The following is a 12,491-nucleotide window of genomic DNA, read 5'->3' as shown; positions in this document are numbered from 1 at the left end:
GTTTGAAGCAGGAAAGGAGTCTCATGAGAGGGAATATGTGAAAATACTGAAATGTACACCCTGCCTAGTAGTCCTCGTCTGTGTTTTACAAAGAATTGTTTCTGAATGTGATAGATGACACACCGTCCATACACTGTTTTTTGGAGATGGCATAGCTGCGATTCATTGGACATGCACCATTGTTTATGTGCGTGTGCAGAATATGCAATTCTTCAGGCAGACGGATATCACTACGACTGTCACTGGAGGAGCATTAGCATAAATACTTCTTGCATCATTACCCGCAATGTATGCTAATTTTCTTAAAGAGACGTGTGACAAATCAATACTTAATTCACATCAATGTGACATCGCCACCTTTGCTCTCTCACACGTTCTTTAAACATCTCACACTGTGCCTTGCATCGATGCGCTGCAATCACACTTCCAAACTCAAGCAGGGCCGGAGCGATCCTGTAATCTCTTGCAGGTGCGGAAATAATCCCCGGGCATGCGCTCTCACATTCAGAGGCATGCCCCAAACGTGCAAATGTGCATTAAAAATATAAAGACATGTCCTGTCATTAAAATAAACAATTTCAGCAAAGCTCCACTTGCAGACGAGGAGGGCGGAATAATCATGCCAGGGGCTTATTCTATTTGACAGGCTTGTCATCTGCAGTCCTTCGGGGAAAACAACGTGATCAATATCTTCGCCAATACATTCTGTAAAGAGCAGTGGTGCGCCGCGCCCTGCTCATCCCAAACATTGAAGCAAATTGTTTTGCTGCCTCCTGACGGGGAATATGCAATTAGTGCTCTCTTTACCCTTGCCGATGGGAAACCATACTTCACCGATAAGCAGGTCACGGCCCCTTCGGTTTTGGCCTAATTTGCTGGGCCGCCTGTCAGCCATGTTGTCCCAATCTGTACGGAGCATCTCTAGGAAACGGGAAGGCAGTGTATGCTCCAATAGCATAGTAATGCAGCCCAGGTGATGGTTCCCGGGAACACGCAATCGTGTTTCCGAGCCTTTAGAAGTCTAGGGACTGAGAGGCGGCCAGCGCGTGGAAGGTTTAGGGTGAGCACTTACAACTTTGGCAATCGAAACACATCACTGCAAGAGTGAAAGAATACAATATTGCTGAAATATAGACAAATATAAACACAAGTTGGTTAACTTGTAATTAAAGTACTTCAAACAATATTGCTGAAATATAAAAAGCAATCTGCAATATTAAAATAAAGCAGGCTCCAAAAATTACGTTATTTAAAAAAAAAAAATGATTCAATTCATCATTTTATTTAGAAGATGCATGGTATCTTGCCCATTCAAAGATGACCGCTAATTTTGGCTTGTTTAAGAGAGCTTCCTTAGAGACAGTCATCCAAGATAGCTGCCTCCATGGAAGTGCTCACAGCTCAGAGTTCCGAGATGGGCAGGAATGGGTGGGATTAGCATGGCTAGGGGCAGGGAATGGGGGGATCCAATAACCGAACAACTGTGTAGCCCTCCTCAAATGTCATTCACATTGAAAGGAATTACAGACCCTCATTCAAAGCCCATATTTGAAGCTCTTATGTTACATCTCTTGCTTTAATGACAATGGTCTTGACTTAAAGGTAGAACTTGCAGTGCCACCTAATAGCCCAAACTAAAAACAGATATATACAACAGTACTATAATTACAAGATGCTTGTGATGAGAAAACTGCAGGGGGCGAGAGGAACGGGTTAAACATTAACTATTCATATAATTCCTCATATTACTCCATGCAGCGATGATAGCTTGGTAACATTGGATAAATATTACAGTTAAAGGAATGCACCCTTTAATATTGAACACACGTTGTGGAGTGGATTGACGCCAAACTTAACCTTCTGCGACCTGAGATTAGTTTTTCGAAACCTGACTTGTCATTGTAAATGTTGCATTTGGCAAGAGAGATAGAGGTACCCACTCCAAACTCTATATTGAAAACTAGAAATGGAGACTCTCTTTCGTACAAATGCGCCACACTGCAATAGTGATGTCTCATGTTGCATTTGGCAAGAGAGATAGAGGTACCCACTCCAAACTCTATATTGAAAACTAGAAATGGAGACTCTCTTTCGTACAAATGCGCCACACTGCAATAGTGATGTCTCAAAACGCTGAGATTTATTTATGAGCGCCCTTCATGGTAACAAGTGTTTCGGCGACATTGCATAGTGCCTTTCCCAAACCAAGGCTATTGAAAATACTTTTGCACATTAGGTAATGAAATGCATAAAGCGCACACGTAAAGATATAACATTAAATAATGAGAATATGACATTATTCGTCATGATTTGCCAACAAAAATACCATTTATATAAAACATTCGTGCATTGGGAGAAAAAGAAAAAAGAAGAAAAGAAAAAACAGATCAAGAAAAATGTAAACAGCATGGTTAATTCGAATCATCATTTTGTTAACACATGCTAATTTAATGAGTTGAATAATGAGACACATTTCCTTACAGGGATTTAACCCATTTATTATATCAAGCACGGACGGAAAGATTAAATCAAGTTGCAACATTCCAACGGGTAACATTGGTATAAATCGTTATTAAATGGTGTTGGTAACAAAGAAAGGAATGAGGGGAAGGGGGTTTCAATTTCGAGCCCCCATCATGTTCAAGCACTGACTAGTGGTTCACAGCACTATATGATAAACCACTACAATCACTTTGGAGCAATACAGACAGTATCTTGCTTGATTCATATACGGTAATGGGAAAGTAAGAACACACTAAAAATAAGATTAGATGTTTGTCACATCATTGAACACAGTAGAATGTTTTAAGTAGCATACAAGCAAAGTGTTAACAAAATGATGATTCGAATTAACCATGCTGTTTACATTTTTCTTGATCTGTTTTTTCTTTTCTTCTTTTTTTTTCTCCCTATGCACATTTTTTCTACCCCACATATCCTCCCCTACGCCCATCCCTTATGTTTCTGTCTACCAACGAATGTTTTATATAAATGGTATTTTTGTTGGCAAATCATGACGAATAATGTCACTCATTATTTAATGTTCTATCTTTACGTGTGCACTTTATGCATTTCATTACCTAATGTGCAAATGTATATTCAATAGCCCTGGTTTGAGAAAGGCACTATGCAATGTCGCCGAAACACGTGTTACCATGAAGGGGGCTCATAAATAAATCTCAGCTTTTTGAGACATCACTATTGCAGTGTGGCGCATTTGTACGAAAGAGAGTCTCCATTTCTACCCTTTAATATTCTGTTAGTCGCTCCAAAGGAGCTCAGATAGAAAAGACATACTAAAATAGAGTCAGTGCAAAGAAAAAGACAATTACTTTATGCCAACAAGCAGAGAACTGGGTGAAGATGGTGCTATATGGGAGAGCATTTCAGACATCAGACAGATGTACCCAATACAGCAATTCCGTTACTTTGACTGCAAACCGAGTGGCCTATCCGACCCTGTTTGACCGTTATACTGCGGCTCACTCCATCCATACTTGATCACTAAGAGAGACGTTATTACTTTAAATAGCTTGTTGAAGAAGTGGGTGCCATTATCAGATCAAATGTGCCGCTGACTTAGCGTCTGGATGTGCACAATGTTCAGCCTCAACCCAACGGGAGAAGGGGCAAACAATAACAAGTAACAGTATGTGTTGCACCGGTCTCATGTCGGCGAAATCGATATTCAATGGCCCACAGGGGGCATGGTAATGTGCCTCGCAGCGTTCTCAATGTTTGCCCAGTATTGTATTCCTGACAAATGGTAGTTAGAAATAGACACATTCAACAGTTCCTGGATATTGGGCATGCACCAATCCTCGTGTAGGTCTACAGTAATCTGCAGCTTCGATACATGTGATTGGTAGTGCAACTGTTCAAAGGCAACTATTACCAACTCCTGAGGCATTATCGTCTTACTTGTGATGACCTGCCTCCGAATCAGGTCAGTGGGAGATAGCTCACACCCCCTTTTTTTGCCATAGCACCTTTCCATCATGAGGTGCCTTCCCCTGCCCCTGCAAATAAATAATTTGAGCGACTGCTACCACAGCATATGGAACTTCTAATTGTAGCTGCATGATAATTATTTGTGGGTACTCTGCGATATCTGGTACTGCGAGATAGTGCTGCCTTGTTACCGAGAGAAATTGGGTCCCTGTTAGTATGCGCAGCGCACTTGAAAATAGCAGCAAGTGTAGGCCGTAAGAGAGCATCTATTAGCCTAACAGTGCTCATGTTGCACTGGGGAGCCATCTGCTCATCGGAAACCCCTCCACGGCCATCGTAAAAAAGCCCTGAATGAACGTGGTGGTAACATCTGCTGAATCAGAGTATATGGTAACTCAACCCCCTTGGAATGCTTCTAGCGCTTCAATTAGAGCAATAGGCTTTGAAGTCTGGGCAGAGTGGTGCATGGATAATCTTTTTTGTACCCATACTTCATACTCTCGTCCACTAGATGGACCACTGCCGCACCTATATACCTCGTATCCGTCTCCTGGCCAATCGTTGCTGAACTATCAACGAAAAATATTTATGCATCCTCAAGAGCAAAGTCCCATGCTTTTGGTATGTCGTTGTCAGGGCTACCATATGTGACAGTCATGCACGTCATCAGCGTCAGTGATTGGTTCAGTTATGAATATGGCTGGGCTCCCTGTTTTACACTGGAAAATATGAATGGACAGACTGGACAGTATTACTTTGTACACAGATGCCCACTGTGTTGTCAATGTGGATTTGAACCTTTGTAGGACAGCAAATATTGCGTGCTCTGCATACAACATCACTGAACATCCCATCCTAATAGTGGCATACTTCTTGATGGCAAAGGCTGCTGCAGCAGAGCCTGTTCACAAGGTAACTGTCCTTGCATCACTGAGTCCAACATGCTGCTATAATATGCTAAGGGTTTGTGGCCCATCATGCTTTTCTGTGTCAAGACAGCGGTCATCATTTGCCCGGCTGAGTCTGAAAACAGATCAAACTCTTGTGTATGGGGTTGCTAAAACTGGGGCAGAAGCAATCACGTCCTTTAGCTCTTGTAGTGATAATTCCTTCAGTCCATACAATGGTGCTCTTAGTCTTTTGGGCTTCCTTGAGTGCTTGCAGTAATGGTTGTGTGTATGTTTTGTAGTCAAAGATCCAGGCCCTCTGCAATTACATAACCCCAGAAACGTCTGCATGTCTTTAACCGATACTGGTAGGGGTGTCGGAGTTACATATTTGCCATTGACGGAAATACTTTGGCCCAAATATAGTACTTCTTGTTGACAATAGTGCAGCTTTGCTCGGTCTACTTTGTACCCCTTGTCAGCAAGTAATTTTAACAACGTGATGGAGTCCTCCATGCATTGCTGCTCATTAGCACTACACACCAGCAAATCATCAACACATTAAATGATGGAAAGGAGAGTGTTCTCCTGGCTATCTTGCTTAACTGGTTCCAAGAAAGGTTCTAGCACAGTGGTTATTGCGATACAATTTTTGCTTTATTTGTGCTAGTGATGGGTTAATTCTTCATACAGTTGATATGCATCTAGTACATTTGGGGCACTATTGTCCCCGACACGTTTGGTTGTCAGCCGACACGTGTTTCGACCCGTGGGTCTTTATCAAGGCTATTGGATGCGGTCTGTAGCCCCCTATGGGGTCCTGGTACGTGATGAATGACTGTCTTGTGGGGACAGTGGCTCCTGTTGGGCCCTGAGTGCTGCTTGAGCGGTTCCGTTGAGCTCCTGGAATGATGGTACTCGGCACATATATGTTGCCTAAAATCTTCATGCAATACCCTGTTGAAAATACTGGGGGACCCACAATACCCGAGAGAGGCTTATGTGCTCGAATCGTCTGCCACCATACGTAAATGCAGTAAGGTATTAAGAGTCAGGGTGCAATGGGACAGAGAAGAAAGCGTTTTTCAAATGAATTATGTATGAAATGGGTTGCTGTGGTGGGTATGTTAAATAATTTTGTCATGGGGTTCGGCACAACGGGAAACTCATCCTATACAATATTATTTAGAGGATGCAAATTCTAAATCATCCTCCAACTGGATCCCTTTCATTTCTTGACAGTGTATATAGCTGTATTGCAGGGAGAATTTGACGGCACAATAATCCCATACTGTAGGAGAGCCATGATGATGTCTTAATTCTCCCCTCAGCTTCTTTGGACAATGGATACTGTTTAGCTCTGGACAATACCGCACCTTGTTTCAGAGTGATGTGTATTGGGGTGACACTTCGTAAGAGCCCCACATCATGGGGATTACTTGTCCACAAATTGTCAGGCACTTGTGCTAAATCACTTTGGGCAAAGTGTGTGACCCTACCTTCTAGAAGCATGTGGCATTCGACATGTCGGTATTGCACGATTGTCTCACATGAAACACAAATTGCCAATATTATTTCCCCGTCATTGTCCAGGTCTTCGAACATGTCACTGGCCCTCATTACAAGTTATCATTTAAGATGCCTGTGATTCCACCAATCCAGGAGTACCGTTACCAGCTACCGGCATTGCGAAATCACCGGCAGATCACACCACCTCGGGCGCACACATCTGCCAGATTTGGAAACGTTGACACGGCAATGCAGTAATAGCGGATAAACTCACAAAATGACGGTGCCACTGTCAGAAAACATGCCGCTAACACCGGATCCATCCCATTGATGCCGGAAACACCGGCACCGGAAACATCGTCATCGCACAAACTGGAAGTTGGCCGGCAGCCATTTTGAAAAACACAATCCAATTTAAATCAGGCATTTCCTGTAGGCATCCACACCAGGAAACACTGCCAGGATGTCTGGAAGTAGCAAGAGCAGTCTCTACAGAAGTCCGGCTCAGGAAGCCACGTTTATCAGAGGCAAAATTAACGGCATTGTCAGACCACATAGTGGACAATTCAGATACCTTCTTTGGCAGCGACAACGCTGCACCAGCCAGTGGCGCAAGTGAGCCACATGGCTGGAGGTGGCCGGTCAAGTCACTGCTGTGTGGTCCGTCCCCCACACATCCAGGGACTTCTGCAAAAGGTAGGATATCTTGCGGCTGAGGATGCGGAACCTGCTGGTAACCCACCGCCATGAATCAATGAACACAGGAGATGGGACGGTGTCACCCATCCAACTGATACCCTGAGAGGAGCAATGCAGATCAATCATGCATCTGGAGGGCACAGAGGGTATCGGAGGAGCAGAGGCTGGAGATGGGACCCAAGGGGATGGTGGCAAGTACAATGAGCCAGAACAGAATGCCCAGCACCACACAAAAGCTGCACAAAAAACAGGACAGGGCAACGTTGCCAAGGAAAGGGATATTAGCAGTGACATCAACGTCTAAAGTCCTAGTGCACTATAGAAGACAGGGGTCGGGCCCAATCTAACACATGCAATACCATCGCACACAACAAGTAACTGTGCCTACGTGCACTTTGGCATGACTGGACAGTTAGTACTACCCCAATTGCCACACAAAAGACAAACCACTCCGATCCACCCCCCCCCCACCCCGGCCACATCTTGACCAGGCCAGGGAACATGCAATGTCCAAGTAGTGTAATGCAAGTGCATCAAAGTCACACACAGACCTCTAACTGCCATGTTTTCTCACGCTAACAGGTACATCCACTGACAGGGTGGCGCAGTTCCATCCAAAGGCTGTGCAAGGCCCAGCCAAGCTACCCAATGGCCCACCCGTCCAACAACTGTGGCAACACCAGCCACACAAGCCCAGTCAGCAGCGCAGGAGGCCCAGCCACCACTGCAGGCCCAGCCTGCTGCCCCAGAACAGCAGCCTGCGCCACAGGCTCAGGCAGTGGCACACCCATGGTGGCCATCCAGAGCAGCCATCATCCATCATGCCCCCGCATCACATGGCACCACCTCTGATGAGGCTGAGGTGGCAGATGATGGGCAGGACATGGATGAGACACCCCAGCGCTGCACCTATCCCTCCCCCACTTTAAGTCCATCCAACCATCACAATCCGCCACGCCCACCAATTCCTTCCATCAGGGAGGTGGACGAGCGCATACGGCAGATGGAGGCCAGTCATGAGGAGATGCTAGATATCCAGAGCTAGCAGCTGGCGGAGGCCCAGCTCATTAGGGAGGCCATACAGGCCCACTGGTTGTTGCTGTGCCCTTGCCCTGGGCCGTACCACTGCAACACTCATTCAACTAGCCTAGAGGCTCTGTGAGGGGAATGAGGGAGTGTTGGTACTGGTGGTGTTAGTGGCAATGTCTGTGAGGGCCAACCAGGAGAGCATGGGCGCACCAGGGTCAGACCGCACCTCCAGCACGGGCACCCCTGCTAGGTCAACGCAGAACAGCCCCAGGCACTGCTCGCAGAGACATTTGAGTGTGCCTGCCCGTGCCAAGGGTCTTCATGCCGAGAGGCACAGGGAGTGAGACACTGGACTGGTAGAATAGACCATTCTTAGTAGAGTAGTGTGGGAGGGGGATGGTAGGGAGGGGGATATGGGTGTGTGGGGAAGGGGCGGTGGATGTGTGGGAAGGGGTGGTGGGTGTATGGGGAGGGGGTGGTGGGCAGGGTGTTTGGTTTGGTTTATAGTATGTAGTAATGGTTAATGCATTCCATTTTTTACTTTTCAAAAATGAGTGGACAGCCGTTATTCATACAATACACCCGTTCCTGGCGCTCAGGTGCATGTGCCTATGCCTGGCTGGTGCTATCTCACCAGCACCGTCATCATCTCCACCCTCAAGTGATGGCATGCTGAGGTCTGGGGGCAGGTGTATGCTTCTCCTTATGCAGCTATTATGCAACTTTGCACAGACCAGCACTATCTGCCCCAACGTCTCTGCCCTGTGCATAAGTGTCACCCTGACCGGTGTAGGTGAAATGTGCCTTCAGGAGTCCAAACGTCTGCTCGCTATTTGCCCTTGTTCGCACATGGGCACGGTTGTATGTCACGTCCTCCAGCGACCGGATCCCTCAGCGGGGTCATGAGCCAGGGCAGTAGTGGATATCCAGAATCACCTGCAAGGGGGTTGGACACAAGTTGAGCCATGGCAAGCATGTGGCCGGGCTGACATTGTAACGGCACAGTGTTGGATACCCTGATGCCCCATGCATCCAGTAAGTATGCAAGTCTTGCACTGTGAGGCACCCTGTGATGGCAATTGTGAGTCATCCGCACCGGAATGGGTTGTACTCCATGGGGTGGGATTGCTGTGGGTGGGAATGTAATAGCCTCTAACAGTCCCAGCATGCATATCCCATGGTGTGGCATGCTAATCGCCACGCCAAATGCCTGTACAGTGTCTGCACACGTCACATGACACCCACAATGCCATCTGTGCATGCATGCACCTTGCTAGGTCATGCCTTCATTGGCTCGGGTGTGAAGTTGTACTGCAGGTGTGGGTTTTTGGGAGTGGCAGTGTTGCATTCTGGTACCTGTACTGTGTTGCTGGCTTGATTCTACAGGGTATATATACAGCAGGTCAATGCCCATATGTTTTGTTATCGGGGGGCTTGTGTTGTAGTAGGCAATAATTAATGTGGAAAAGCAATGAAACACAAGCTACCCCTGTCTCCTGTGAATTTTCACAATGTACATCCACCACTTGATGACATATGAATGATTATATCATTCTAAAAATAATGTAAAACACTCAGACTCAGGATTTTAAGTGTTTTCATCAAGTACAACATACTCAATTTATTTTTATAATGAACAATCTCTTCATTTTAGTAATTCATACAACATACAAAAAACATCAGGTTACAAATTATGAAAGGTACATTACAAGGGTTTTATATGGAACCTAATTTCCTTTGCGTTTCATTTGGTCACACTTTTGCATTTGTTTTCAGAGAGACTTTATAGCCTAAGAATACTAAATGTGAATTGGTTTTTTATTGAAAAGCAATGTGTCTTAGGGATGTTGTTGTATGTGTTGTGTGTGTGATCATCATTGCACTTACATAGCGTATGCCTGGCGTGGAGCACAGCACCCCTCTCTCAGTAAAAGAGATGGTCATGTTTAACTTGCTGCGCACGTCTCTCCTCAAAAGGTTGACAGGGGATGTCGGTGAAAACAGCAATGGGGCTTGTACCACTCTATCACCTACCTGAGAACCCCTGTGTGTCCATTACCTCACCTGACAAAAGGAAATACACCTCCCTGATACATGATTTTGTGGCACCTTTGTGGTTTCTTTCCTATCTCCACGCCCAGCAATGGTTCCTCTTCTGGGTCGGCAGTGACCGATAGGACTGGGCACGCTAAAGCTCTCTGTGGGCTATCCTAATCTGGATAAGTGTTATCCAGGAAAGACGAAAGGATTTCCTCTGATCATGCTGGCCCGCTGATAGTGTGTTACTCTGCATTGAGGCACCGCATTACTGTTGGGTACTTGAGGGGCATGTGGCTGCGCTGATTGTGCTGCATATGCTGGTATGCTGTTGGCCACAGCGCTTACAGCTTTGGAAACTGCGGTGGGCGGGCAAATAGGCCATGGGCGGTGGTGCGTCATACGGAACACTTGGGGGTACTTGGGCATAGGGATGTGGGTACAGGGTGGGGAGCCTTGCAAATACAGAGACATTTGCTTGTAAGCAGCCGCTTGTCTGCTCCTACACTCCCATGAAGAATTACCCATTTGCACACATGTCCAACATTCCCACTTATGCCATCCTCTTTGGTCCATTCCTCCGAAACCTCGTCTTCCTCCCCGGGGTCCTGAAAATCACAATACCACCTGAGATAGCCTCCTGGGGGCAATCCCTGATACTGTGGCTGGTACCCGCCATTCCAGTCCTTTCGAGCTCCTTATGCAGGGGCTGCCCGCACCTTTCCCAGGATCACCCGCTGTTCTGTCTGTCATTCTTGGAGCCCAGCTACTGCCGCCCCCTCTACTGACAGTTTTGCCAACTTCTTTTTTACTAGTTGAACGTCCTTTTTTTGTACCCTCAGTGCTGTTTCCATTTCCTTCTCTTTCAACCGCTTGCAATAGTGTACAATCATAGGCTGTCTCTCTGCCCACCCCTTTGCTTCAATCCCCACTATCTTATTAAGTGCCTTCTGCACCTCTTAGGGGAGCCCTTTCTTGACCACGAAGTAGAAAAATACATTTGACCGATCCCATGGTTCACCTGTTTCCATCCTCCACATCTGTTGTATTTGTAAAAGATACTGAGCCGGATCATCGTCATCCTGCATTGTACGTTGCATTATTGACTAGAGATCTAGTGTATTGGAATATACAAGCTGCACTGCTGCCCGCACCTAGGCCCTGATATCATTGAAATGGGCAACGTCATAGCTATCATCCCCTAATCACACCCTGGGATACTATGACTCAGCCCAAATGGCATCCACCTGATCTCCCAAGATTGCGACAAACACATACTTCATGTCACCTATAGCCAGGATCATACCTGCCATCTGCTTTTTCGAATGCATAACTCCACTTTTCCGCTCCTGCTGTGAGGGATGGCAGTGTATTTATTAAATTATTCCAATCCATGTGTGGCCATGGTACATGCTATGCCCTCCCTGGTCCTTTGTGCAACAGCAAAAACTGTGCCCCCACCGCCTTTATCATCTTCTTTTTCCCCACCTGCTTTTCCTTCACAACCGCCATGCACCCATAGCAGTTCCTCAACCTAGGCCCCCACAAGCTCTCCACCTGTGCCAATCTCACAAGTGGGGCCTCTTTGTCCCCTCAATCATCCGCCGTGTCCCACTCCCCCTTATCTGCTCATACGCCCACCTCGTCGGTCGACAGAACACACCCATAATCCAAACTTTCTGCCCGAGACCTTCCCCCCTCCAGACTGCTGCTCCATACTTTCCTTTTCAAAATGCACATCCTTGATCACCGTACTGTCAATTCTGAACAAAATGTCTCCCGCTCTCCACTCATCTGTTCCCATAGTTGCTTGCTGCCCATCCCCTTTAGCCAATCTCAATCTCGCTAACTCTTCCTCTGCCATCCTTAATGCTTCCTAACTTTTTCTGTTGCTTCCACTCTGGACTCCTCTGCGCTTGAGCTCGAGTGGCTGCAGACGCCATAGGGTTTGGGAGATTCTGGTACTGGGTCGATAATGACGGACCAGGAGGCGTGGTGGCAGGCAGCGGGACATAAATGGGATTCATGTACCCTGACGCAGCACATATGGGATAGCATTCTAATCCGGGAGGGTGTGCTGCTTGTGTTGTGACTGATGGTGTGGAGGATTCCTGAACAGTCGGAACAATGGGCCTGGCTGGGATCGGAGCACACGACAGAGGTGGTCTGCCCGCTGACTTCATGGTGCCTGGAGGTGGGGGCGAATCTTGTAAATCCTCTCCCATCTTCCATAACTCCAACACTTTCATTCGATTCTTTACTTTCTTCCCTTTATATTTTACTGCTAGAAATGTGTACGCATAACCTAGGGCATCTTTATTATTCATTCCCTGTTCTGGACACGATTTAAACATGCCCTCTCTCGTCTCGGCCACCCAT

The sequence above is a fragment of the Ambystoma mexicanum genome, chromosome 10 (assembly GCF_040938575.1).
Source record: "Ambystoma mexicanum isolate Mex_15411 chromosome 10, UKY_AmexF1_1, whole genome shotgun sequence".
Taxonomy (NCBI): domain Eukaryota; kingdom Metazoa; phylum Chordata; class Amphibia; order Caudata; family Ambystomatidae; genus Ambystoma; species Ambystoma mexicanum.
Note: the sequence above shows the minus strand (reverse complement) of the source record.